The following is a 24616-nucleotide window of genomic DNA, read 5'->3' as shown; positions in this document are numbered from 1 at the left end:
TCATACTATTGTTTGCCACACATTAGTGTCGCCAATTTATAATATGTCACACAGCGGTGTCCCACATTCATAAAATATGCCCCACTAATATGCCACACCGTATAGCCCCAAAATCATACTGTGCCTCATAACCTTGCCCCGAAGTCATAATATATCATACATCTGTGCCACAAATTCATTATATGCCACACAGCTGTACCCCAATTCATAATGATGCTACTGTACACATCAAGGCCTCCAATACATAATATGCCACACAGCTGTGCACCAAATGTACTGTATGCCACATAGCCATGAATTATGCTACACGATGCCCCTAATATATATGCCACACATGTGCCCCAAATTATTTATATACCATGCAGCTGTGCCCTAATACGTTATGCCACAATATATATTTATGCCACATATCCATGCCCCAATATATGTCAGCACCCATTAACCCCACTACCCACATATACACCTCACCCTGCTAGCATGCATTAAACCCACACACGCATACACTAACCCTGTCAGTACTCTATAAAACCACCACCCCCACACTGTACTCATTACCACACACACAAGCCCCCCACTACCTACACACACATGCATCAGCCTTGGTCATCAGTAGTCCCAGCCAGGACTGAAAGAGACATCCTTCGTTTTCTTTTGTGGACTTGTCGGCGCCCTCCAATGGCCAGCGCCCCTAGGCAGCCACCTAAAGCTGGCTGAGCACAGGTGTTAGAGAGATCCAGGGCTGAGCACAGGTGTTAGCGATATCCGTGGCTGAGCACAGGTGTTAGAGAGATCCAGGGCTGAGCTCAGGTGTTAGCGATATCCAGGGCTGAGCACAGGTGTTAGAGAGATCCAGGGCTGAGCACAGGTGTTAGAGAGATCCAGGGCTGAGCACAGGTGTTAGAGAGATCCAGGGCTGAGCACAGGTGTTAGAGAGATCCAGGCCTGAGCACAGGTGTTAGAGAGATCCAGGCCTGAGCACAGGTGTTAGAGAGATCCAGGGCTGAGCACAGGTGTTAGAGAGATCCAGGGCTGAGCACAGGTGTTAGAGAGATCCAGGGCTGAGCACAGGTGTTGGCGATATCCAGGGCTGAGCACAGGTGTTAAAGATATCCAGGGCTGAGCACAGGTGTTAGAGAGATCCAGGGCTGAGCACAGGTGTTAGAGAGATCCAGGGCTGAGCACAGGTGTTAGAGAGATCCAGGGCTGAGCACAGGTGTTAGAGAGATCCAGGGCTGAGCACAGGTGTTAGAGAGATCCAGGGCTGAGCACAGGTATTAGAGAGATCCAGGGCTGAGCACAGGTGTTAGAGAGATCCAGGGCTGAGCACAGGTATTAGAGAGATCCAGGGCTGGGCACAGGTGTTAAGGTGGCCATACACGGTGAGATTCAAAAGTTGGTCAGATTAGTTGTACGATTTCCCTTGAAAATTCTTCCCTAAGTTCAGATACAGGACGATTTGTATTTAAAATGAAACTATTTCACATACTGTAGGACCATACGATTTGATCAATCGCATCACATAATGTGTGTCAATTCCTACACGATCAGTTGAGAGCTCTCTACAAAACCATCTGATCTGCGATCCAACTAGACGACGGCAGGGACGCGCATTGGGGACGCAGAAGACTCAATATACAACTATTTTCAAATGATTGGTCTGTCCAACCTGTAGAAAATGCCCAAATCGTGTGATCAATAGTCCCGTGTATGGCCAGCATTAGACATATCCATGGCTGAGCACAGGTGACTTAATTAGTACCTCAGTCAATTTGTTTTAACCACCTGTATTCAACCATGGATATCTCTAAAACCTGAACTGTTTGGGAACCCCAGGTCTAGCCTGCAATATATATATATATTTTTTTTTTGTTCTGCTAAAATGACTGCTAGTCCCACAGCAATGAGGCTAAGTAGGTGACTGTGAAGTTCTACGTTTCACTGTGTTGCTGTACTGCAGAAATGTCAAAGTCTCAGGGGGAGATGTATTAACGGCAAAAATGCGGTAAAACCCCCGAAAATGCAGTTTTCGGGGGTTTTACCGCATTCCCCGTATGTATTAAGCAGCAGAATGCGTTTCTAGGTGGCGTTGCTAGGTAACGCCACCTTCAGGTGGCGTTACCCAATAGAAGCCTATGGGCTTCTTAGCGTGACGCTCGGGGCAGGGAGGGATCCGGATGGATCCCTCCCATGAGCCCCCGCGGCCCGCGGCCTTCTGTGCATGCGCAGAAGGACTTCTGGGTGTTGAACCCGGAAGTCCCTCTGCCCGGCAGCATCGCAAAGGACAGCTCTCATCGAGAGAGCTGTTCTTTGCGATATTCTTGGTACATACCGCGGTAATTAACAGCGGTATGTACGCAAAGTCAGGGGGGATGTACCGCATCGACGATGTTGCCGATGATACATCTCCCCCTTATATTGCTAATTGTGCAGATGTTACTGTTATACTGATTCCACTTCCCAGTCCAACAGTGACAGGGGAACAGGTTTCGTTTGTTTTTTTCTCTCTCTGTTTTAAAGCTATTTCTTTTGCATATTATTATATTATTCTGCATAGACTGTTTGAATTGATTACAGTGAGTGCACATAAGAGACAACTAATTCTACTGTGCTAGGATCTGTTATGCTTAATACCAGTTTATGAGCTTATTACAAGTCCGTACTTGATATATAACATAACAACATAAAACATTGTTGTTTTTTATGCTAAAAGGCTATTGCAAGGGAATGTGCGTTCTGGGAAATGCTGTTGGTTGCTCTTAAAGGTCTTTACTTGCTTATGCTTACCACTGCAAAGGACTGTACAGTACCTGCTTATGATTACCACTGCAAAGGACTGTACAGTACTTGCTTATGATTACCACTGCAAAGGACTGTACAGTACCTGCTTATGCTTACCACTGCAAAGGACTGTACAGTACCTGCTTATGATTACCACTGCAAATGACTGTACAGTACCTGCTTATGATTACCACTGCAAAGGACTGTACAGTACGTGCTTATGATTACCACTGCAAAGGACTGTACAGTACCTGCTTATGATTACCACTGCAAAGGACTGTACAGTACCTGCTTATGATTACCACTGCAAAGGACTGTACAGTACCTGCTTATGCTTACCACTGCAAAGGACTGTACAGTACCTGCTTATGCTTACCACTGCAAAGGACTGTACAGTACCTGCTTATGCTTACCACTGCAAAGGACTGTACAGTACCTGCTTATGCTTACCACTGCAAAGGACTGTACAGTACCTGCTTATGATTACTGTACAGTACCTGCTTATGATTACCACTGCAAAGGACTGTACAGTACCTGCTTATGCTTACCACTGCAAAGGACTGTACAGTACCTGCTTATGCTTACCACTGCAAAGGACTGTACAGTACCTGCTTATGATTACCACTGCAAAGGACTGTACAGTACCTGCTTATGCTTACCACTGCAAAGGACTGTACAGTACCTGCTTATGCTTACCACTGCAAAGGACTGTACAGTACCTGCTTATGATTACCACTGCAAAGGACTGTACAGTACCTGCTTATGATTACCACTGCAAAGGACTGTACAGTACGTGCTTATGATTACCACTGCAAAGGACTGTACAGTACCTGCTTATGCTTACCACTGCAAAGGACTGTACAGTACCTGCTTATGATTACCACTGCAAATGACTGTACAGTACCTGCTTATGATTACCACTGCAAAGGACTGTACAGTACCTGCTTATGATTACCACTGCAAAGGACTGTACAGTACCTGCTTATGATTACCACTGCAAAGGACTGTACAGTACCTGCTTATGATTACCACTGCAAAGGACTGTACAGTACCTGCTTATGCTTACCACTGCAAAGGACTGTACAGTACCTGCTTATGCTTACCACTGCAAAGGACTGTACAGTACCTGCTTATGCTTACCACTGCAAAGGACTGTACAGTACCTGCTTATGATTACTGTACAGTACCTGCTTATGATTACCACTGCAAAGGACTGTACAGTACCTGCTTATGCTTACCACTGCAAAGGACTGTACAGTACCTGCTTATGATTACCACTGCAAAGGACTGTACAGTACCTGCTTATGATTACCACTGCAAAGGATTGTACAGTACCTGCTTATGATTACCACTGCAAAGGACTGTACAGTACCTGCTTATGCTTACCACTGCAAAGGACTATGGCCCTCATTCAGAGGCGGTCGCAAGAAGCGAGCGCTCGTTCTGAATGAGGGCGGCCGCTTGATTTTTCAAGTGCGGCCTCCTGGTTGCTAGCTAAGCTGTAGGTTACCACAAGAATAGCGAGCAGTTCAGACGCCGTTCGATGTACTCGATTAATCTCATAAATAGCGGACATGACGTATGATGCGAGCGGCCAGGGGGCGTTTTTTCAAAATTACGACCGCATGTTTTGTTCTCTCGTTCAGACATAGAGGCGTCAACAGACCACAAAGAGCAAGCAGTCAATTTAAATATCCAGCCCCTTTTTCTGAACGAGCGAGCGCAAATAGCGTCCGGCTCTGAATCAGACCTTGTGTCTCTCATACTGTGTCCGTACTGTGTGTCTCTCATACTGTCTGTACTGTCTCTCATACTGTGTCTGTACTGTGGGCCTGATTCAGACCCGCTCGCGAGCGCTCGCAAGTGGGTCGATGTTGCCCAAGTGCGCATGCGCACGACGGAGGCGGCCGGCCCTACTAGTGATGTCAGTGGGAGTGATTTTGGCTCTGATAGAGCCAAAAGCACTCCAGGGCTTGCGGCACACGAGACCCTACCACAAGGGTCTCGTCGCAAGCCCGATGGTCGCGATGGTCTTGACCATCATTTTGGCCACTCGCTATAGCTGTGGGTGGTCACCCACAGCTATGCGAGTGGCCAGGAGGCCGCTCCAAAAAGTAAGAGGGACAGCCTTGATTCAGAGTGAGCGCTCTGTCACAGCGTCCAGCTCTGAATCAGGGCCTGTGTCTGTACTGTGTCTGTACTGTGTGTCTCATACTGTCTGTACTGTGTCTCTCATACTGTGTCTCTCATACTGTGTCTGTACTGTCTCTCATACTGTGTCTGTACTGTGTCTCTCATACTGTGTCTGTACTGTGTCTCTCATACTGTGTCTGTACTGTGTCTGTACTGTGCCTCTCATACTGTGTCTGTACTGTGTCTGTACTGTGTCTGTACTGTGTCTGTACTGTGTCTCTCATACTGTGTCTGTACTGTGCCTGTACTGTGTCTCTCATACTGTGTCTGTACTGTGCCTGTACTGTGTCTCTCATACTGTGTCTGTACTGTGCCTCTCATACTGTGTCTGTACTGTGTCTGTACTGTGTCTCTCATACTGTGTCTGTACTGTGTCTCTCATACTGTGTCTGTACTGTGCCTGTACTGTGTCTCTCATACTGTGTCTGTACTGTGCCTCTCATACTGTGTCTGTACTGTGTCTGTACTGTGCCTCTCATACTGTGTCTGTACTGTGCCTGTACTGTGTCTCTCATACTGTGTCTGTACTGTGTCTCTCATACTGTGTCTGTACTGTGTCTCTCATACTGTGTCTGTACTGTGTCTGTACTGTGTCTCTCATACTGTGTCTGTACTGTGTCTCTCATACTGTGTCTGTACTGTGTCTCTCATACTGTGTCTGTACTGTGTCTCTCATACTGTGTCTGTACTGTGTCTCTCATACTGTGTCTGTACTGTCTCTCATACTGTGTCTGTACTGTGTCTCTCATACTGTGTCTGTACTGTGTCTGTACTGTGTCTCTCATACTGTGTCTGTACTGTGCCTCATACTGTGTCTGTACTGTGTCTCTCATACTGTGTCTGTACTGTGTCTGTACTGTGTCTGTACTGTGTCTCTCATACTGTGTCTGTACTGTGTCTCTCATACTGTGTATCTCATACTGTGTCTGTACTGTGTCTCTCATACTGTGTCTGTACTGTGTCTCTCATACTGTGTCTGTACTGTGCCTCTCATACTGTGTCTGTACTGTGTCTCTCATACTGTGTCTGTACTGTGTCTCTCATACTGTGTCTGTACTGTCTGTACTGTGTCTCTCATACTGTGTCTGTACTGTGTCTGTACTGTGTCTCTCATACTGTGCCTCTCATACTGTGTCTGTACTGTGTCTCTCATACTGTGTCTGTACTGTGTCTGTACTGTGTCTCTCATACTGTGTCTGTACTGTGTCTGTACTGTGTCTGTACTGCGTCTCTCATACTGTGTCTGTACTGTGTCTCTCATACTGTGTCTGTACTGTGTCTCTCATACTGTGTCTGTACTGTGTCTGTAGTGTGTCTCTCATACTGTGTCTGTACTGTGCCTCTCATACTGTGTCTGTACTGTATCTCTCATACTGTGTCTGTACTGTGTCTGTACTGTGTCTGTAGTGTGTCTCTCATACTGTGTCTGTACTGTGCCTCTCATACTGTGTCTGTACTGTATCTCTCATACTGTGTCTGTACTGTGTCTGTACTGTGTCTGTACTGTGTCTCTCATACTGTCTGTACTGTGCCTCTCATACTGTGTCTGTACTGTGTCTGTACTGTGTCTCTCGTACTGTGTCTGTACTGTGTCTCTCATACTGTGTCTGTACTGTGTCTCTCATACTGTGTCTGTACTGTGTCTGTACTGTGTCTCTCATACTGTGTCTGTACTGTGTCTGTACTGTGTCTGTACTGTGTCTCTCATACTGTGTCTGTACTGTGTCTCTCATACTGTGTCTGTACTGTGTCTGTACTGTGTCTGTACTGTGTCTGTACTGTGTCTGTACTGTGTCTCTCATACTGTGTCTGTACTGTGTCTCTCATACTGTGTCTGTACTGTGTCTCTCATACTGTGTCTGTACTGTGTCTCTCATACTGTGTCTGTACTGTGTCTGTACTGTGCCTCTCATACTGTGTCTGTACTGTGTCTCATACTGTGTCTGTACTGTGTCTCTCATACTGTGTCTGTACTGTGTCTGTACTGTGTCTGTACTGTGTCTCTCATACTGTGTCTGTACTGTGTCTCTCATACTGTGTATCTCATACTGTGTCTGTACTGTGTCTCTCATACTGTGTCTGTACTGTGTCTCACATACTGTGTCTGTACTGTGTCTGTACTGTGCCTCTCATACTGTGTCTGTACTGTGTCTCTCATACTGTGTCTGTACTGTGTCTGTACTGTGCCTCTCATACTGTGTCTGTACTGTCTCTCATACTGTGTCTGTACTGTGTCTGTACTGTGTCTCTCATACTGTGTCTGTACTGTCTCTCATACTGTGTCTGTACTGTGTCTCTCATACTGTGTCTGTACTGTGTCTCTCATACTGTGTCTGTACTGTGCCTCATACTGTGTCTGTACTGTGTCTCTCATACTGTGTCTGTACTGTGTCTGTACTGTGTCTGTACTGTGTCTCTCATACTGTGTCTGTACTGTGTCTCTCATACTGTGTATCTCATACTGTGTCTGTACTGTGTCTCTCATACTGTGTCTGTACTGTGTCTGTACTGTGTCTCTCATACTGTGTCTGTACTGTGTCTCTCATACTGTGTCTGTACTGTGTCTGTACTGTGTCTCTCATACTGTGTCTGTACTGTGTCTGTACTGTGTCTCTCATACTGTGTCTGTACTGTGTCTGTACTGTGTCTCTCATACTGTGTCTGTACTGTGTCTCTCATACTGTGTCTGTACTGTGTCTGTACTGTGTCTCTCATACTGTGTCTGTACTGTGTCTGTACTGTGTCTCTCATACTGTGTCCGTACTGTGTCTGTACTGTGTCTCTCATACTGTGTCTGTACTGTGTCTCTCATACTGTGTCTGTACTGTGTCTGTACTGTGTCTGTACTGTGTCTCTCATACTGTGTCTGTACTGTGTCTGTACTGTGTCTCTCATACTGTGTCTGTACTGTGTCTCTCATACTGTGTCTGTACTGTGTCTCTCATACTGTGTCTGTACTGTGTCTGTACTGTGTCTCTCATACTGTGTCTGTACTGTGTCTGTACTGTGCCTCTCGTACTGTGTCTCTCATACTGTGGCTGTACTGTGTCTCTCATACTGTGTCTGTACTGTGTCTCTCATACTGTGTCTCTCATACTGTGTCTCTCATACTGTGTCTCTCATACTGTGTCTGTACTGTGTCTCTCATACTGTGTCTCTCATACTGTGTCTGTACTGTGTCTCTCATACTGTGTCTGTACTGTGCCTCTCATACTGTGTCTCTCATACTGTGTCTGTACTGTGTCTCTCATACTGTGTCTCTCATACTGTGTCTGTACTGTGTCTCTCATACTGTGTCTCTCATACTGTGTCTGTACTGTGTCTCTCATACTGTGTCTCTCATACTGTGTCTGTACTGTGTCTCTCATACTGTGTCTGTACTGTGTCTCTCATACTGTGTCTCTCATACTGTGTCTGTACTGTGTCTCTCATACTGTGTCTGTACTGTGTCTGTACTGTGCCTCTCATACTGTGTCTGTACTGTGTCTGTACTGTGTCTCTCATACTGTGTCTCTCATACTGTGTCTGTACTGTGCCTCTCATACTGTGTCTGTACTGTGTCTCTCATACTGTGTCTGTACTGTGCCTCTCATACTGTGTCTGTACTGTGTCTGTACTGTGTCTCTCATACTGTGTCTGTACTGTGTCTCTCATACTGTGTCTGTACTGTGCCTCTCATACTGTGTCTGTACTGTGTCTGTACTGTGTCTCTCATACTGTGTCTGTACTGTGTCTCTCATACTGTGTATGTAATGTATCTGTACTGTGGCCCTGATTCAGAGCCGGACGCTATTTGCGGTCGTTCATTCACAAAAAAGGGGTGGCTATTCAAATGAACCATTCGTTCTTTGCGGTCTGTTCACGCCTATAAGTCTGAACGAGCAAACAAAACTTGCGGTCGTAATTTTGAAAAAGACGCCCCCTGGCCGCTCGCACCATACGTCTTGTCCGCTATTTATTTGATTAATCGAGTACATCGACCAGCGTATGAACTGCTCGCTATTCTTGTGGCAGGTTTGCGTTCTGAATTCCACTCCCCGTTTTCAAGCACCTTCCCCTGTTACCACCCACATACGCCTCCTCCTGTCACTCAAAATAGCAGGCATTCGCTAAATAGCGAACAAACGTTTTTCGGCCGCACTGACTGGTTCGCGCTTGCGTATTACAAACCGTACGCATGCGCAGATGTGCGAACATCGCTCGGAACGAGCGAACGGCCGCTTACGAGCGGCTCTGAATGAGACCCAGTGTCTCTCGTACTGTGTATGTGTAATACCCCACTTAAAGGAGTCCCTCTACTTGTAGTCTTACCTCCTGACTAGCGATGGATGTCACTGACTCTTAGCTGGTTCGTTCTTCTTTCATTCTCATACAGAGAGGCAGGACCCTCATTCGCTTTCACATACTAAATGACACCATACTTTCAAATAATCTAAGTTTTATTAGCCTATGCAATGTTAGCATGCAAATTTAGCAGAATTAAATAAGTCACTATTTTACTTTGAAACGTAAGTTAAGCTGATATTAATAAGTCAAAGATTCAATTTCACAATTTGCAATAAACACATTTCAGCAAGACAGTTTCTATTATGTATAAATCTGATGGTTAAAACCGTTAACTTAAACTCATATTAATCTTCTTCAAAGCAAACAATACAACAATTAAAATCGGTGTACAGTTTCTTAAACTGATATATGGCCCATATATCTAACCTAGATAACCTAGATAAATTGACCAGGGTCACAAACCGTATGCCCCTTTTTTTAATAGACAAACTCTCTCCGTTGTAATGGTTTAGGCCCGATTCAGTCAAGATGGTGGGCTGACGTTTTCTGTCGGGTTTTCAACAGTTTAGTAAGTATTGAGACAATATAGCCCAATTTTTGTAATTTTCTGGTAACAATATCCTTGAGAAAGTTGCAACTTGGCTTGGTCGTCAGATATCTAGGTTAATTGTACATGCACTAAGCCCCTCATTCAGAGGCGCTCGCAAAATGCGAGCGGTCGCTCTGAATGTGGGCGGCCGCTTGGGTTTTGAAGTGCGACCACCCACAGCTTTAGCGACCGACCAGGTTGATGGTCGCGATGGTCAAGACCATTGTGACCATCGGGGCTTGCGATGAGACCCTAAGGTTGGATCTCGGCAACCGCAAGCCCCAGGGAGCTTCCTGCTCTGATCAAGCAGGAAGCTCCCCACTGACATCACTGCTGATGTAAGTGCGGTCGCCCACAAAATGGCAGGAGTTCCTTAAGGGATGCCTCCGTTTGTGAAACCACCACCCCCCCAGCCCAGCCTACAAAACGGGGCAAGCTGTCGATCAACATCGACATCCGCCCCTTTTGTTGTGAGCTCTGGGGCTTGCGCACGTGCAGTGCGGCCACTGTGCATGCACAGGGCCTAAACATCGACCCACTTGCGAGCATTCAGACGCTTGAGAGCGGGTCTGAATGAGATCCTAAGTCTTTATTGGGTTCCTTGCAATGCGTAGATCAAGCTGCTCTATATGAAGAACACATTTGTTTTGTGCTTCCTTATTTATACTGCAGCTCCTGATATATGTTGTGCACAACCGATACAAGCATGCAAGTTGTGTACCTTACTAGCGGTGCCAAAGCCTGCTTTAGGCATTTTATCAAGGCATGCTGGGTCCTGGTGGAGCTGGGCTGGATATGCAGATGAGCAGGATCAGGGGGACCAATCAGGTGTCTCTTGAGCAGTCAGTAATAGGGGGCGGAGTCTCACAGCTGAGCTGCAAGGGCTTCCTATAACTGTGGCTGAGCTGCCAGGGCTTCCTATAACTGTGGCTGAGCTGCGAGGGTTTCCTATAACTGTGGCTGAGCTGCGAGGGGTCCCTATAACTGTGGCTGAGCTGCGAGGGTTTCCTATAACTGTGGCTGAGCTGCGAGGGTTTCCTATAACTGTGACTGAGCTGCGAGGGCTTCCTATAACTGTGGCTGAGCTGCGAGGGTTTCCTATAACTGTGGCTGAGCTGCGAGGGCATCCTATAACTGTGGCTGAGCTGCGAGGGATTCCTATAACTGTGGCTGAGCTGCGAGGGCTTTCTATAACTGTGGCTGAGCTGCAAGGGGTCCCTATAACTGTGGCTGAGCTGGGAGGGCTTCCTATAACTGTGGCTGAGCTGCGGGAGCTTCCTATAACTGTGGCTGAGCTGCGAGGGCTTCCTATAACTGTGGCTGAGCTGCCAGGGCTTCCTATAACTGTGGCTGAGCTGCGAGGGCTTCCTATAACTGTGGCTGAGCTGCCAGGGCTTCCTATAACTGTGGCTGAGCTGCGAGGGCTTCCTATAACTGTGGCTGAGCTGCGAGGGCTTCCTATAACTGTGGCTGAGCTGCCAGGGCTTCCTATAACTGTGGCTGAGCTGCCAGGGCTTCCTATAACTGTGGCTGAGCTGCGAGGGCTTCCTATAACTGTGGCTGAGCTGCCAGGGCTTCCTATAACTGTGGCTGAGCTGCGAGGGCTTCCTATAACTGTGGCTGAGCTGCCAGGGCTTCCTATAACTGTGGCTGAGCTGCGAGGGCTTCCTATAACTGTGGCTGAGCTGCCAGGGCTTCCTATAACTGTGGCTGAGCTGCGAGGGCTTCCTATAACTGTGGCTGAGCTGCGAGGGCTTCCTATAACTGTGGCTGAGCTGCGAGGGCTTCCTATAACTGTGGCTGAGCTGCGAGGGCTTCCTATAACTGTGGCTGAGCTGCGAGGGCTTCCTATAACTGTGGCTGAGCTGCCAGGGCTTCCTATAACTGTGGCTGAGCTGCCAGGGCTTCCTATAACTGTGGCTGAGCTGCGAGGGCTTCCTATAACTGTGGCTGAGCTGCCAGGGCTTCCTATAACTGTGGCTGAGCTGCCAGGGCTTCCTATAACTGTGGCTGAGCTGCGAGGGCTTCCTATAACTGTGGCTGAGCTGGATCCTCTGACTGACAGGCAGCAATGATTACGTAGTGGCAGGGATGCAATTTGGGGAATAGTAATCTTATAAAGCAGAGAAGAGGGACTGGGCTGCTTTTACCTGTCAGCATTCACTACAAAGACTGCAGGGCAGACCGGCCTTTATTAGTCAGTAACAGAAGCCTATACCTAGGGGCAAGACTTGTGGAACAGTCACTTAACCAGCAAGGGCTTGGGGCTGGGCAGACTGATAGGTGGGCAGAAGGGCAATGCGCCGGTATTGGGAATCCTTCCTCACCCAGCTGCTGTCACTGAGATGCGGCTTCACATACACAGGCACAGTCGCCAGCAGCATCGCAGCCAGTCCACTCAGCGGGCACCTCAGAACTCCCTGGTGCCTCAGCTCTAACAGCCGACAAGTCACTGCCCGCACTGCCACCCTGACAGGCGGCACCTTGGCAGCTCAGCTCCTGCCGCTCAGAAGGTCACCTCAGCTCTCCCCTCAGGGTCAGTGAGAGCTGCTCTATATCACCTCTGGCCAGGTACCAGGATGTTCCCCGCCCACAGCACAAGCAGGTTCAAATTCTCATTCAGCCCAACTGTCACCGGCTCCCTCAGCTGCAGTGTATCATGGGAGAGGAGGGGGGACCCCTGCAGAGTATCTCACAGCAACATGTCCCTAATGCAGCTCACACACTACAGTTTATTCAAAGCAGGGAAAATCTCTATCTATATATCTATCTATATATATATATATGTGATACCACATTGTATATAAAACAGTCCTGGGTTGGGGTACCACATACAGTATGTACTGTGTCTCCCATACTGTGTCTGTACTGTGGGTCTGATTCAGAGCCGGACGCTATTAGCGCTCGCTCGTTCAGAAAAAGGGGGTGGCTATTCAAATGAACCGTTTGCTCTTTGCGGTCTGTTGCCGCGTCTATGTCTGAACGAGCGAACAAAACATGCGGTCGTTTATTTGAAAAATACGCCCCCTGGCCGCTCGCACCATACGTCATGTCCGCTATTTAATAGATTAATCGAGTACATCGAACAGCGTATGAACTGCTCGCTATTCTTGTGGCTGGTTTTTCCTACCACTATATTGCGAGCAGTTCTGGCTATAAAATAACCCAGTGACGTGGTCAATGACGCTGCTGTATTAATTATGCACACCCATAAAACGCCCGTTTTGACCTTTAAGCACGCCTGCGTTCAGATCACCACTCCCCGTTTTCAAGCACCTTCCCCTGTTACCACCCACATACGCCTCATCCTGCCACTCAAAATAACAGGCATTCGCTATATAGCGAACAAACAATTTTCGGCCGCACTGACTGGTTCGCGCATGCGTATTACAAACCGTACGCATGCGCAGTTGTGTGAACATCGCTCAGAGCGAATGAGCGGCCGTTTACGAGCGGCTCTGAATCAGGCCCTGTGTTTGTACTGTGTCTCTCATACTGTGTCTCTCATACTGTGTCTGTACTGTGGGCCTGATTCAGAGCCAGATGCTCTGACATTGCGCTCGCTCTGAATCAGGGCCGGCCTTCTGGTTTTTTTTAGAGCCGCCTCCTTGCTGCTCGCATAGCTGTGGGTGACCACCCACAGCTATAGCGAACGGCCAGGAAGATGGTCGCGATGGTCAAGACCATCACGACCATCGGGCTTGCGACGAGACGCTTGTGGTAGGGTCTCATTGCCGCAAGCCCTAGAGTGCTTTCGGCTCTAACAGAGCCAAAATCACTCCCACTGACATCACTTGTGATGTCAGTGGGGCCGGCCACAGACGGTAGGCGTTGCCATGGGAACGCCTCCGTCTGGGCAGCCACACCCCCGGCCCACCCACCAAAGGGGGCGTGCTGTCACTCAACATCAACAGCACGCCCCCTTTGGTACGAGACCCATAGCGACGGATTGCCCGTCGCTATCCGGGTCTCGCGCATGCGCACGACGGGTCTGAATCAGGCCCTGTGTCTGTACTGTTTCTCTCATACTGTGTCTGTACTGTGTCTGTACTGTGCCTCTCATACTGTGTCTGTACTGTGTCTCTCATACTGTGTCTGTACTGTGTCTCTCATACTGTGTCTGTACTGTGTCTCTCATACTGTGTCTGTACTGTGTCTGTACTGTGTCTGTACTGTGTCTCTCATACTGTGTCTGTACTGTGTCTGTACTGTGTCTCTCATACTGTGTCTGTACTGTGTCTCTCATACTGTGTCTGTACTGTGTCTCTCATACTGTGTCTGTACTGTGTCTGTACTGTGTCTCTCATACTGTGTCTGTACTGTGTCTGTACTGTGCCTCTCGTACTGTGTCTCTCATACTGTGGCTGTACTGTGTCTCTCATACTGTGTCTGTACTGTGTCTCTCATACTGTGTCTCTCATACTGTGTCTCTCATACTGTGTCTCTCATACTGTGTCTGTACTGTGTCTCTCATACTGTGTCTCTCATACTGTGTCTGTACTGTGTCTCTCATACTGTGTCTGTACTGTGCCTCTCATACTGTGTCTCTCATACTGTGTCTGTACTGTGTCTCTCATACTGTGTCTCTCATACTGTGTCTGTACTGTGTCTCTCATACTGTGTCTCTCATACTGTGTCTGTACTGTGTCTCTCATACTGTGTCTCTCATACTGTGTCTGTACTGTGTCTCTCATACTGTGTCTGTACTGTGTCTCTCATACTGTGTCTCTCATACTGTGTCTGTACTGTGTCTCTCATACTGTGTCTGTACTGTGTCTGTACTGTGCCTCTCATACTGTGTCTGTACTGTGTCTGTACTGTGTCTCTCATACTGTGTCTCTCATACTGTGTCTGTACTGTGCCTCTCATACTGTGTCTGTACTGTGTCTCTCATACTGTGTCTGTACTGTGCCTCTCATACTGTGTCTGTACTGTGTCTGTACTGTGTCTCTCATACTGTGTCTGTACTGTGTCTCTCATACTGTGTCTGTACTGTGCCTCTCATACTGTGTCTGTACTGTGTCTGTACTGTGTCTCTCATACTGTGTCTGTACTGTGTCTCTCATACTGTGTATGTAATGTATCTGTACTGTGGCCCTGATTCAGAGCCGGACGCTATTTGCGGTCGTTCATTCACAAAAAAGGGGTGGCTATTCAAATGAACCATTCGTTCTTTGCGGTCTGTTCACGCCTATAAGTCTGAACGAGCAAACAAAACTTGCGGTCGTAATTTTGAAAAAGACGCCCCCTGGCCGCTCGCACCATACGTCTTGTCCGCTATTTATTTGATTAATCGAGTACATCGACCAGCGTATGAACTGCTCGCTATTCTTGTGGCAGGTTTGCGTTCTGAATTCCACTCCCCGTTTTCAAGCACCTTCCCCTGTTACCACCCACATACGCCTCCTCCTGTCACTCAAAATAGCAGGCATTCGCTAAATAGCGAACAAACGTTTTTCGGCCGCACTGACTGGTTCGCGCTTGCGTATTACAAACCGTACGCATGCGCAGATGTGCGAACATCGCTCGGAACGAGCGAACGGCCGCTTACGAGCGGCTCTGAATGAGACCCAGTGTCTCTCGTACTGTGTATGTGTAATACCCCACTTAAAGGAGTCCCTCTACTTGTAGTCTTACCTCCTGACTAGCGATGGATGTCACTGACTCTTAGCTGGTTCGTTCTTCTTTCATTCTCATACAGAGAGGCAGGACCCTCATTCGCTTTCACATACTAAATGACACCATACTTTCAAATAATCTAAGTTTTATTAGCCTATGCAATGTTAGCATGCAAATTTAGCAGAATTAAATAAGTCACTATTTTACTTTGAAACGTAAGTTAAGCTGATATTAATAAGTCAAAGATTCAATTTCACAATTTGCAATAAACACATTTCAGCAAGACAGTTTCTATTATGTATAAATCTGATGGTTAAAACCGTTAACTTAAACTCATATTAATCTTCTTCAAAGCAAACAATACAACAATTAAAATCGGTGTACAGTTTCTTAAACTGATATATGGCCCATATATCTAACCTAGATAACCTAGATAAATTGACCAGGGTCACAAACCGTATGCCCCTTTTTTTAATAGACAAACTCTCTCCGTTGTAATGGTTTAGGCCCGATTCAGTCAAGATGGTGGGCTGACGTTTTCTGTCGGGTTTTCAACAGTTTAGTAAGTATTGAGACAATATAGCCCAATTTTTGTAATTTTCTGGTAACAATATCCTTGAGAAAGTTGCAACTTGGCTTGGTCGTCAGATATCTAGGTTAATTGTACATGCACTAAGCCCCTCATTCAGAGGCGCTCGCAAAATGCGAGCGGTCGCTCTGAATGTGGGCGGCCGCTTGGGTTTTGAAGTGCGACCACCCACAGCTTTAGCGACCGACCAGGTTGATGGTCGCGATGGTCAAGACCATTGTGACCATCGGGGCTTGCGATGAGACCCTAAGGTTGGATCTCGGCAACCGCAAGCCCCAGGGAGCTTCCTGCTCTGATCAAGCAGGAAGCTCCCCACTGACATCACTGCTGATGTAAGTGCGGTCGCCCACAAAATGGCAGGAGTTCCTTAAGGGATGCCTCCGTTTGTGAAACCACCACCCCCCCAGCCCAGCCTACAAAACGGGGCAAGCTGTCGATCAACATCGACATCCGCCCCTTTTGTTGTGAGCTCTGGGGCTTGCGCACGTGCAGTGCGGCCACTGTGCATGCACAGGGCCTAAACATCGACCCACTTGCGAGCATTCAGACGCTTGAGAGCGGGTCTGAATGAGATCCTAAGTCTTTATTGGGTTCCTTGCAATGCGTAGATCAAGCTGCTCTATATGAAGAACACATTTGTTTTGTGCTTCCTTATTTATACTGCAGCTCCTGATATATGTTGTGCACAACCGATACAAGCATGCAAGTTGTGTACCTTACTAGCGGTGCCAAAGCCTGCTTTAGGCATTTTATCAAGGCATGCTGGGTCCTGGTGGAGCTGGGCTGGATATGCAGATGAGCAGGATCAGGGGGACCAATCAGGTGTCTCTTGAGCAGTCAGTAATAGGGGGCGGAGTCTCACAGCTGAGCTGCAAGGGCTTCCTATAACTGTGGCTGAGCTGCCAGGGCTTCCTATAACTGTGGCTGAGCTGCGAGGGTTTCCTATAACTGTGGCTGAGCTGCGAGGGGTCCCTATAACTGTGGCTGAGCTGCGAGGGTTTCCTATAACTGTGGCTGAGCTGCGAGGGTTTCCTATAACTGTGACTGAGCTGCGAGGGCTTCCTATAACTGTGGCTGAGCTGCGAGGGTTTCCTATAACTGTGGCTGAGCTGCGAGGGCATCCTATAACTGTGGCTGAGCTGCGAGGGATTCCTATAACTGTGGCTGAGCTGCGAGGGCTTTCTATAACTGTGGCTGAGCTGCAAGGGGTCCCTATAACTGTGGCTGAGCTGGGAGGGCTTCCTATAACTGTGGCTGAGCTGCGGGAGCTTCCTATAACTGTGGCTGAGCTGCGAGGGCTTCCTATAACTGTGGCTGAGCTGCCAGGGCTTCCTATAACTGTGGCTGAGCTGCGAGGGCTTCCTATAACTGTGGCTGAGCTGCCAGGGCTTCCTATAACTGTGGCTGAGCTGCGAGGGCTTCCTATAACTGTGGCTGAGCTGCGAGGGCTTCCTATAACTGTGGCTGAGCTGCCAGGGCTTCCTATAACTGTGGCTGAGCTGCCAGGGCTTCCTATAACTGTGGCTGAGCTGCGAGGGCTTCCTATAACTGTGGCTGAGCTGCCAGGGCTTCCTATAACTGTGGCTGAGCTGCGAGGGCTTCCTATAACTGTGGCTGAGCTGCCAGGGCTTCCTATAACTGTGGCTGAGCTGCGAGGGCTTCCTATAACTGTGGCTGAGCTGCCAGGGCTTCCTATAACTGTGGCTGAGCTGCGAGGGCTTCCTATAACTGTGGCTGAGCTGCGAGGGCTTCCTATAACTGTGGCTGAGCTGCGAGGGCTTCCTATAACTGTGGCTGAGCTGCGAGGGCTTCCTATAACTGTGGCTGAGCTGCGAGGGCTTCCTATAACTGTGGCTGAGCTGCCAGGGCTTCCTATAACTGTGGCTGAGCTGCCAGGGCTTCCTATAACTGTGGCTGAGCTGCGAGGGCTTCCTATAACTGTGGCTGAGCTGCCAGGGCTTCCTATAACTGTGGCTGAGCTGCCAGGGCTTCCTATAACTGTGGCTGAGCTGCGAGGGCTTCCTATAACTGTGGCTGAGCTGGATCCTCTGACTGACAGGCAGCAATGATTACGTAGTGGCAGGGATGCAATTTGGGGAATAGTAATCTTATAAAGCAGAGAAGAGGGACTGGGCTGCTTTTACCTGTCAGCATTCACTACAAAGACTGCAGGGCAGACCGGCCTTTATTAGTCAGTAACAGAAGCCTATACCTAGGGGCAAGACTTGTGGAACAGTCACTTAACCAGCAAGGGCTTGGGGCTGGGCAGACTGATAGGTGGGCAGAAGGGCAATGCGCCGGTATTGGGAATCCTTCCTCACCCAGCTGCTGTCACTGAGATGCGGCTTCACATACACAGGCACAGTCGCCAGCAGCATCGCAGCCAGTCCACTCAGCGGGCACCTCAGAACTCCCTGGTGCCTCAGCTCTAACAGCCGACAAGTCACTGCCCGCACTGCCACCCTGACAGGCGGCACCTTGGCAGCTCAGCTCCTGCCGCTCAGAAGGTCACCTCAGCTCTCCCCTCAGGGTCAGTGAGAGCTGCTCTATATCACCTCTGGCCAGGTACCAGGATGTTCCCCGCCCACAGCACAAGCAGGTTCAAATTCTCATTCAGCCCAACTGTCACCGGCTCCCTCAGCTGCAGTGTATCATGGGAGAGGAGGGGGGACCCCTGCAGAGTATCTCACAGCAACATGTCCCTAATGCAGCTCACACACTACAGTTTATTCAAAGCAGGGAAAATCTCTATCTATATATCTATCTATATATATATATATGTGATACCACATTGTATATAAAACAGTCCTGGGTTGGGGTACCACATACAGTCTGTACTGTGTCTCCCATACTGTGTCTGTACTGTGGGTCTGATTCAGAGCCGGACGCTATTAGCGCTCGCTCGTTCAGAAAAAGGGGGTGGCTATTCAAATGAACCGTTTGCTCTTTGCGGTCTGTTGCCGCGTCTATGTCTGAACGAGCGAACAAAACATGCGGTCGTTTATTTGAAAAATACGCCCCCTGGCCGCTCGCACCATACGTCATGTCCGCTATTTAATAGATTAATCGAGTACATCGAACAGCGTATGAACTGCTCGCTATTCTTGTGGCTGGTTTTTCCTACCACTATATTGCGAGCAGTTCTGGCTATAAAATAACCCAGTGACGTGGTCAATGACGCTGCTGTATTAATTATGCACACCCATAAAACGCCCGTTTTGACCTTTAAGCACGCCTGCGATCGGATCTCCACTCCCCGTTTTCAAGCACCTTCCCCTGTTACCACCCACATACGCCTCTTTCTGTCACTCAAAATAACAGGCATTCGCTATATAGCGAACAAACAATGGCCCTCATTCAGAGCCGTACGCTATTTGCGGTCGTTCGTTTAAAAACAAGGGGTGGCTATTCAAATGATCCGTACGCACATTGCAGTCTGTTCACGCCTCTAAGTCTGAACGAGCGAGCAAAACATACGCTCGTTTATTTGTTAAAAACGCCCCCTGGCCGCACGCATCCTACGTCATGTCCGCTATTTATTAGATTAATCGAGTACATCGACCAGCGTATGAACTGCTCGCTATTCTTGTGGTTGGTGTTTGCTACCACAAATTTGCGTGCAGTTCGGGCTATAAAATAACCCAGTGACGTGGTCAATGACACTGCTGTTTTAAATATACACACCCATAAAACGCCCGTTTTGACCTTTAAGCACGCCTGCGTTCGGATCTCCACTCCCCATTTTCAAGCACCTTCCCCTGTTACCACCCACATACGCCTCATTCTGTCACTCAAAATAGCCGGCACTCGCTATATAGCGTACAAAGGATTTTCGGCCGCACTGACTGGTTCGCGCATGCGTACTAAAAAGCGTACGCATGCGCAGATGTGCAAACATCGCTCGGAACGAGCGTACTGTTGTTAACGTGCGGCTCTGAATGAGGGCCAATTTTCGGCCGCACTGACTGGTTCGCGCATGCGTATTACAAACCGTACGCATTCGCAGTTGTGTGAACATCGCTCAGAGCGAATGAGCGGCCGTTTACGAGCGGCTCTGAATCAGGCCCTGTGTTTGTACTGTGTCTCTCATACTGTGTCTCTCATACTGTCTGTACTGTGGGCCTGATTCAGAGCCAGATGCTCTGACATTGCGCTCGCTCTGAATCAGGGCCGGCCTTCTGGGTTTTTTTAGAGCCGCCTCCTTGCTGCTCGCATAGCTGTGGGTGACCACCCACAGCTATAGCGAACGGCCAGGAAGATGGTCGCGATGGTCAAGACCATCACGACCATCGGGCTTGCGACGAGACGCTTGTGGTAGGGTCTCATTGCCGCAAGCCCTAGAGTGCTTTCGGCTCTAACAGAGCCAAAATCACTCCCACTGACATCACTTGTGATGTCAGTGGGGCCAGCCACAGACGGTAGGCGTTGCCATGGGAACGCCTCCGTCTGGGCAGCCACACTCCCGGCCCACCCACCAAAGGGGGCGTGCTGTCACTCAACATCGACAGCACGCCCCCTTTGGTACGAGACGGATAGCGACGGATTGCCTGTCGCTATCCGGGTCTCGCGCATGCGCACGACGGAGCTGGCTCCGTTGTGCGCATGCGCACTGGGCCACCATCGACCCGCTTGCAAGCGGGTCTGAATCAGGCCCTGTGTCTGTACTGTTTCTCCCGTACTGTGTCTGTACTGTGCCTCTCATACTGTGTCTGTACTGTGCCTCTCATACTGTGTCTGTACTGTGTATGTACTGTGCCTCTCATACTGTGTCTGTACTGTGTACCTCTCGTACTGTGTCTGTCCTGTGCCTCTCATACTGTGTCTGTACTGTGCCTCTCATACTGTGTCTGTACTGTGCCTCTCATACTGTGTCTGTACTGTGTATGTACTGTGCCTCTCATACTGTGTCTGTACTGTGTATGTACTGTGCCTCTCATACTGTGTCTGTACTGTGCCTCTCATACTGTGTCTGTACTGTGTATGTACTGTGCCTCTCATACTGTGTCTGTACTGTGTACCTCTCGTACTGTGTCTGTCCTGTGCCTCTCATACTGTGTCTGTACTGTGCCTCTCATTCTGTGTCTGTACTGTGCCTCTCATACTGTGTCTGTACTGTGCCTCTCATACTGTGTCTGTACTGTGCCTCTCATACTGTGTCTGTACTGTGTACCTCTCGTACTGTGTCTGTACTGTGCCTCTCATACTGTGCCTCTCATACTGTGTCTGTACTGTGCCTCTCATACTGTGTCTGTACTGTGCCTCTCATACTGTGCCTCTCATACTGTGTCTGTACTGTGCCTCTCATACTGTGTCTGTACTGTGCCTCTCATACTGTGTCTGTACTGTGTATGTACTGTGCCTCTCATACTGTGTCTGTACTGTGTATGTACTGTGTCTCTCATACTGTGTCTGTACTGTGCCTCTCATACTGTGTCTGTACTGTGTATGTACTGTGCCTCTCATACTGTGTCTGTACTGTGTATGTACTGTGCCTCTCATACTGTGTCTGTACTGTGCCTCTCATACTGTGTCTGTACTGTGTATGTACTGTGCCTCTCATACTGTGTCTGTACTGTGTACCTCTCGTACTGTGTCTGTCCTGTGCCTCTCATACTGTGTCTGTACTGTGCCTCTCATACTGTGTCTGTACTGTGCCTCTCATACTGTGTCTGTACTGTGCCTCTCATACTGTGTCTGTACTGTGTACCTCTCGTACTGTGTCTGTACTGTGCCTCTCATACTGTGCCTCTCATACTGTGTCTGTACTGTGCCTCTCATACTGTGTCTGTACTGTGCCTCTCATACTGTGCCTCTCATACTGTGTCTGTACTGTGCCTCTCATACTGTGTCTGTACTGTGCCTCTCATACTGTGTCTGTACTGTGTATGTACTGTGCCTCTCATACTGTGTCTGTACTGTGTATGTACTGTGTCTCTCATACTGTGTCTGTACTGTGCCTCTCATACTGTGTCTGTACTGTGTATGTACTGTGCCTCTCATACTGTGTCTGTACTGTGTACCTCTCGTACTGTGTCTGTCCTGTGCCTCTCATACTGTGTCTGTACTGTGCCTCTCATACTGTGTCTGTACTGTGCCTCTCATACTGTGTCTGTACTGTGCCTCTCATACTGTGTCTGTACTGTGCCTCTCATACTGTGTCTGTACTGTGCCTCTCATACTGTGCCTCTCATACTGTGTCTGTACTGTGTACCTCTCGTACTGTGTCTGTCCTGTGCCTCTCATACTGTGTCTGTACTGTGCCTCTCATACTGTGTCTGTACTGTGCCTCTCATACTGTGTATGTACTGTGCCTCTCATACTGTGTCTGTACTGTGCCTCTCATACTGTGTCTGTACTGTGTATGTACTGTGCCTCTCGTACTGTGTCTGTCCTGTGCCTCTCGTACTGTGTCTGTCCTGTGCCTCTCGTACTGTGTATGTACTATGTAAGTCTCTGTGGGCTCTTGTGGTGCCATATAAATAAAGCATAAGAGAAACCGAAAGATTGCATAAGAAAAGAGGTGTTTTAAACCTCTAGGATGGGGGCCGGCATGTATGCAAATGACTTGTGGGAGTTAGCCTATGGCAAGCAGGGGCGGGTTTGTAACAGGAACATTATATAATGGGCTAGAAGTGTGGGCCAAAGCCTCTTTGTTCCAGATTCCCCACCCTCCCTCCCCTATAAATTTGGGTATGTTGTGGGTTTGGTTTTGGGTGGCGGGAAAGAACGGCAGGTCGCCAGTCCGGGTGCAATTATGATTTAAGGGCGCTCCCTTCGTTGACTGGTAGTTGGCTGTACCAACCTAACGGGGGGCAGTATCACCACCTAAACGGGTGGGAAGTCAAGATGGGGGTGAGCGTTACCTTTTGTTGTTGACATGATTTACATGGTTATGTGTATGCACTCTGGGCGATCTACGCCTGCTATGCCTTTTGTTGTTTGTGTGTGGGCATAGCAGATTTGGCTGATTTCTGGCCGTCCTTTCTTTGCCACCATACATCCTTAAATAATAATAAATAAATAATAATTATTATTGCTCCAATAAATCGCCATCAAGTTATCTGCCAAATCCACGTCTCAGTGTCTTTATTTTATCTTAGTATGATAAGTGGTTTGCACACATGACAACACCTCATCCGATAGAAGGTTTATAATAATAACGTTGTAAATGAGCGCTGTGTATAGTTTATCACCAGTGTCCTCAGTGAGCAGGAACATGCAGATCTCTCTTATGAAACCGCCATAAATCACCGTGTGCTCCCAGCATGTGTTTATTAGGCTGTCTGCATAGTTGTGTCATGCCTGTTATGTATAGGCTGTCCTTATGTACATAAGGGAGCCTGTTACACGCCTTGTGTTGGGGTACCTGATTATATATAACATTCCGGGGTATGCTGCTCAGCACAGTGGTCAGTGGCGCAGTATTTGGGTGCACAAATAAGGGTCACCATGCAGCTTGTACAGGTAATAGAAACAAAATGATGCGTTAATCAGACGCCTACACTCCTGAAATGGTCGGGAGGCTCCAGAAAATCGTGTGGCGTTCCCGACCACCCGGAAAAGAGGTCAAGTCCCGGTGCTGGCTGCTTCCCTGGGCCGCGGTTGCCCACTTCCGAGTTCAGTTGGCGGTACAGGTGGCCGATGACGCGATTCGCAGTGAATTGCGTTATCTTGGCCCCGTCCCCCACTGTACAATGCCGGTAATCTCTGCTTTATACTGCGGGGGGCGGGGTCAAGATGACGCAAACACCCGCGGCACTGCTCTCTGAAGCTGCTCCATGCCCCACACAGTGCCGACCGGGCGTCCGGAAGGTGGTAGCCCAAAGGTCGGCAAGTATGGCTTTAATATGGTCAGCACATAAGAAACAACCCAGCCCCCGTTATTGCCCAATCACGGGGTAACCCAACTCCCCCACCCTACTGTCTAGCCCTATCACACCGCACCCCTCAGCCAGGGGGCAGAGATACATGGTGATGACATCCGCAGCGCTGTGCGGCCGCTTCTGATTGGCTGTTTGTGTATTGAGTCCTCCAGCTCATAGCATGACGGCTCGATCATGTTTAAGTTGCAGCCGTCTATTGGGATTTCTTATTGGTCATTCCCAGGCTGACGCTGTGGGGAGGACCACCCCCAATAAAGCAGCAAATGACAGACCTGGGGGTCTCTAATTATATTTTATATGGGAAATTACACTTTCATATTTATAAATAGCAGACACCATTCTCTCACGTCACAGGACCCTACATGATATTGTATACAGTATATTATTACCTACGGTACAGTAGGGGATACGCAGGCTTAGGCGCTAATACAACGCCACATTTACTGCTAAGACCGTAAAGCATACTTGCCAACTCTCCCTCATTGTCAGGGAGACTCCCTGAAATAGTAGCAATCTCCCTGTCTCCCTGAAGAGTCTAGTAAAGTCCCTCATTTCATCCTTACCCCCATTATGAAGCTGTTATATAAAAAAACAGAGATATATACATTCAAATGGGATCATTAGTGTCATTTCCTTGCATTGGTTATTATAAGGCACAATGGGTCTGATTCAGAGCCG

At 48.4% G+C, this 24616-nt stretch overlaps 1 protein-coding gene across 1 annotated transcript in view; it reads left to right on the top strand.

Annotated features, from left to right (window-relative positions):
• Window positions 1-1313: 1313 nt before the first annotated feature.
• Window positions 1314-24616, top strand: part of IL34 (interleukin 34) — an 85480-nt gene continuing 62177 nt past the window's right edge. Inside the window, exon 1 of the mRNA XM_088446227.1 lies at window positions 1314-1329. The gene's annotated coding sequence lies outside the window, so the exon portion shown is untranslated. The remainder of the gene's footprint in view (window positions 1330-24616) is intronic.

This window comes from Taudactylus pleione, unplaced genomic scaffold, assembly GCF_031769625.1.
Source record: "Taudactylus pleione unplaced genomic scaffold, aTauple2 ptg000394l, whole genome shotgun sequence".
NCBI classification, from domain to species: Eukaryota; Metazoa; Chordata; class Amphibia; order Anura; family Myobatrachidae; genus Taudactylus; species Taudactylus pleione.
The sequence above is the reverse complement of the archived record's forward strand: the minus strand, read 5'-3'. Positions and strand labels throughout refer to the sequence as shown.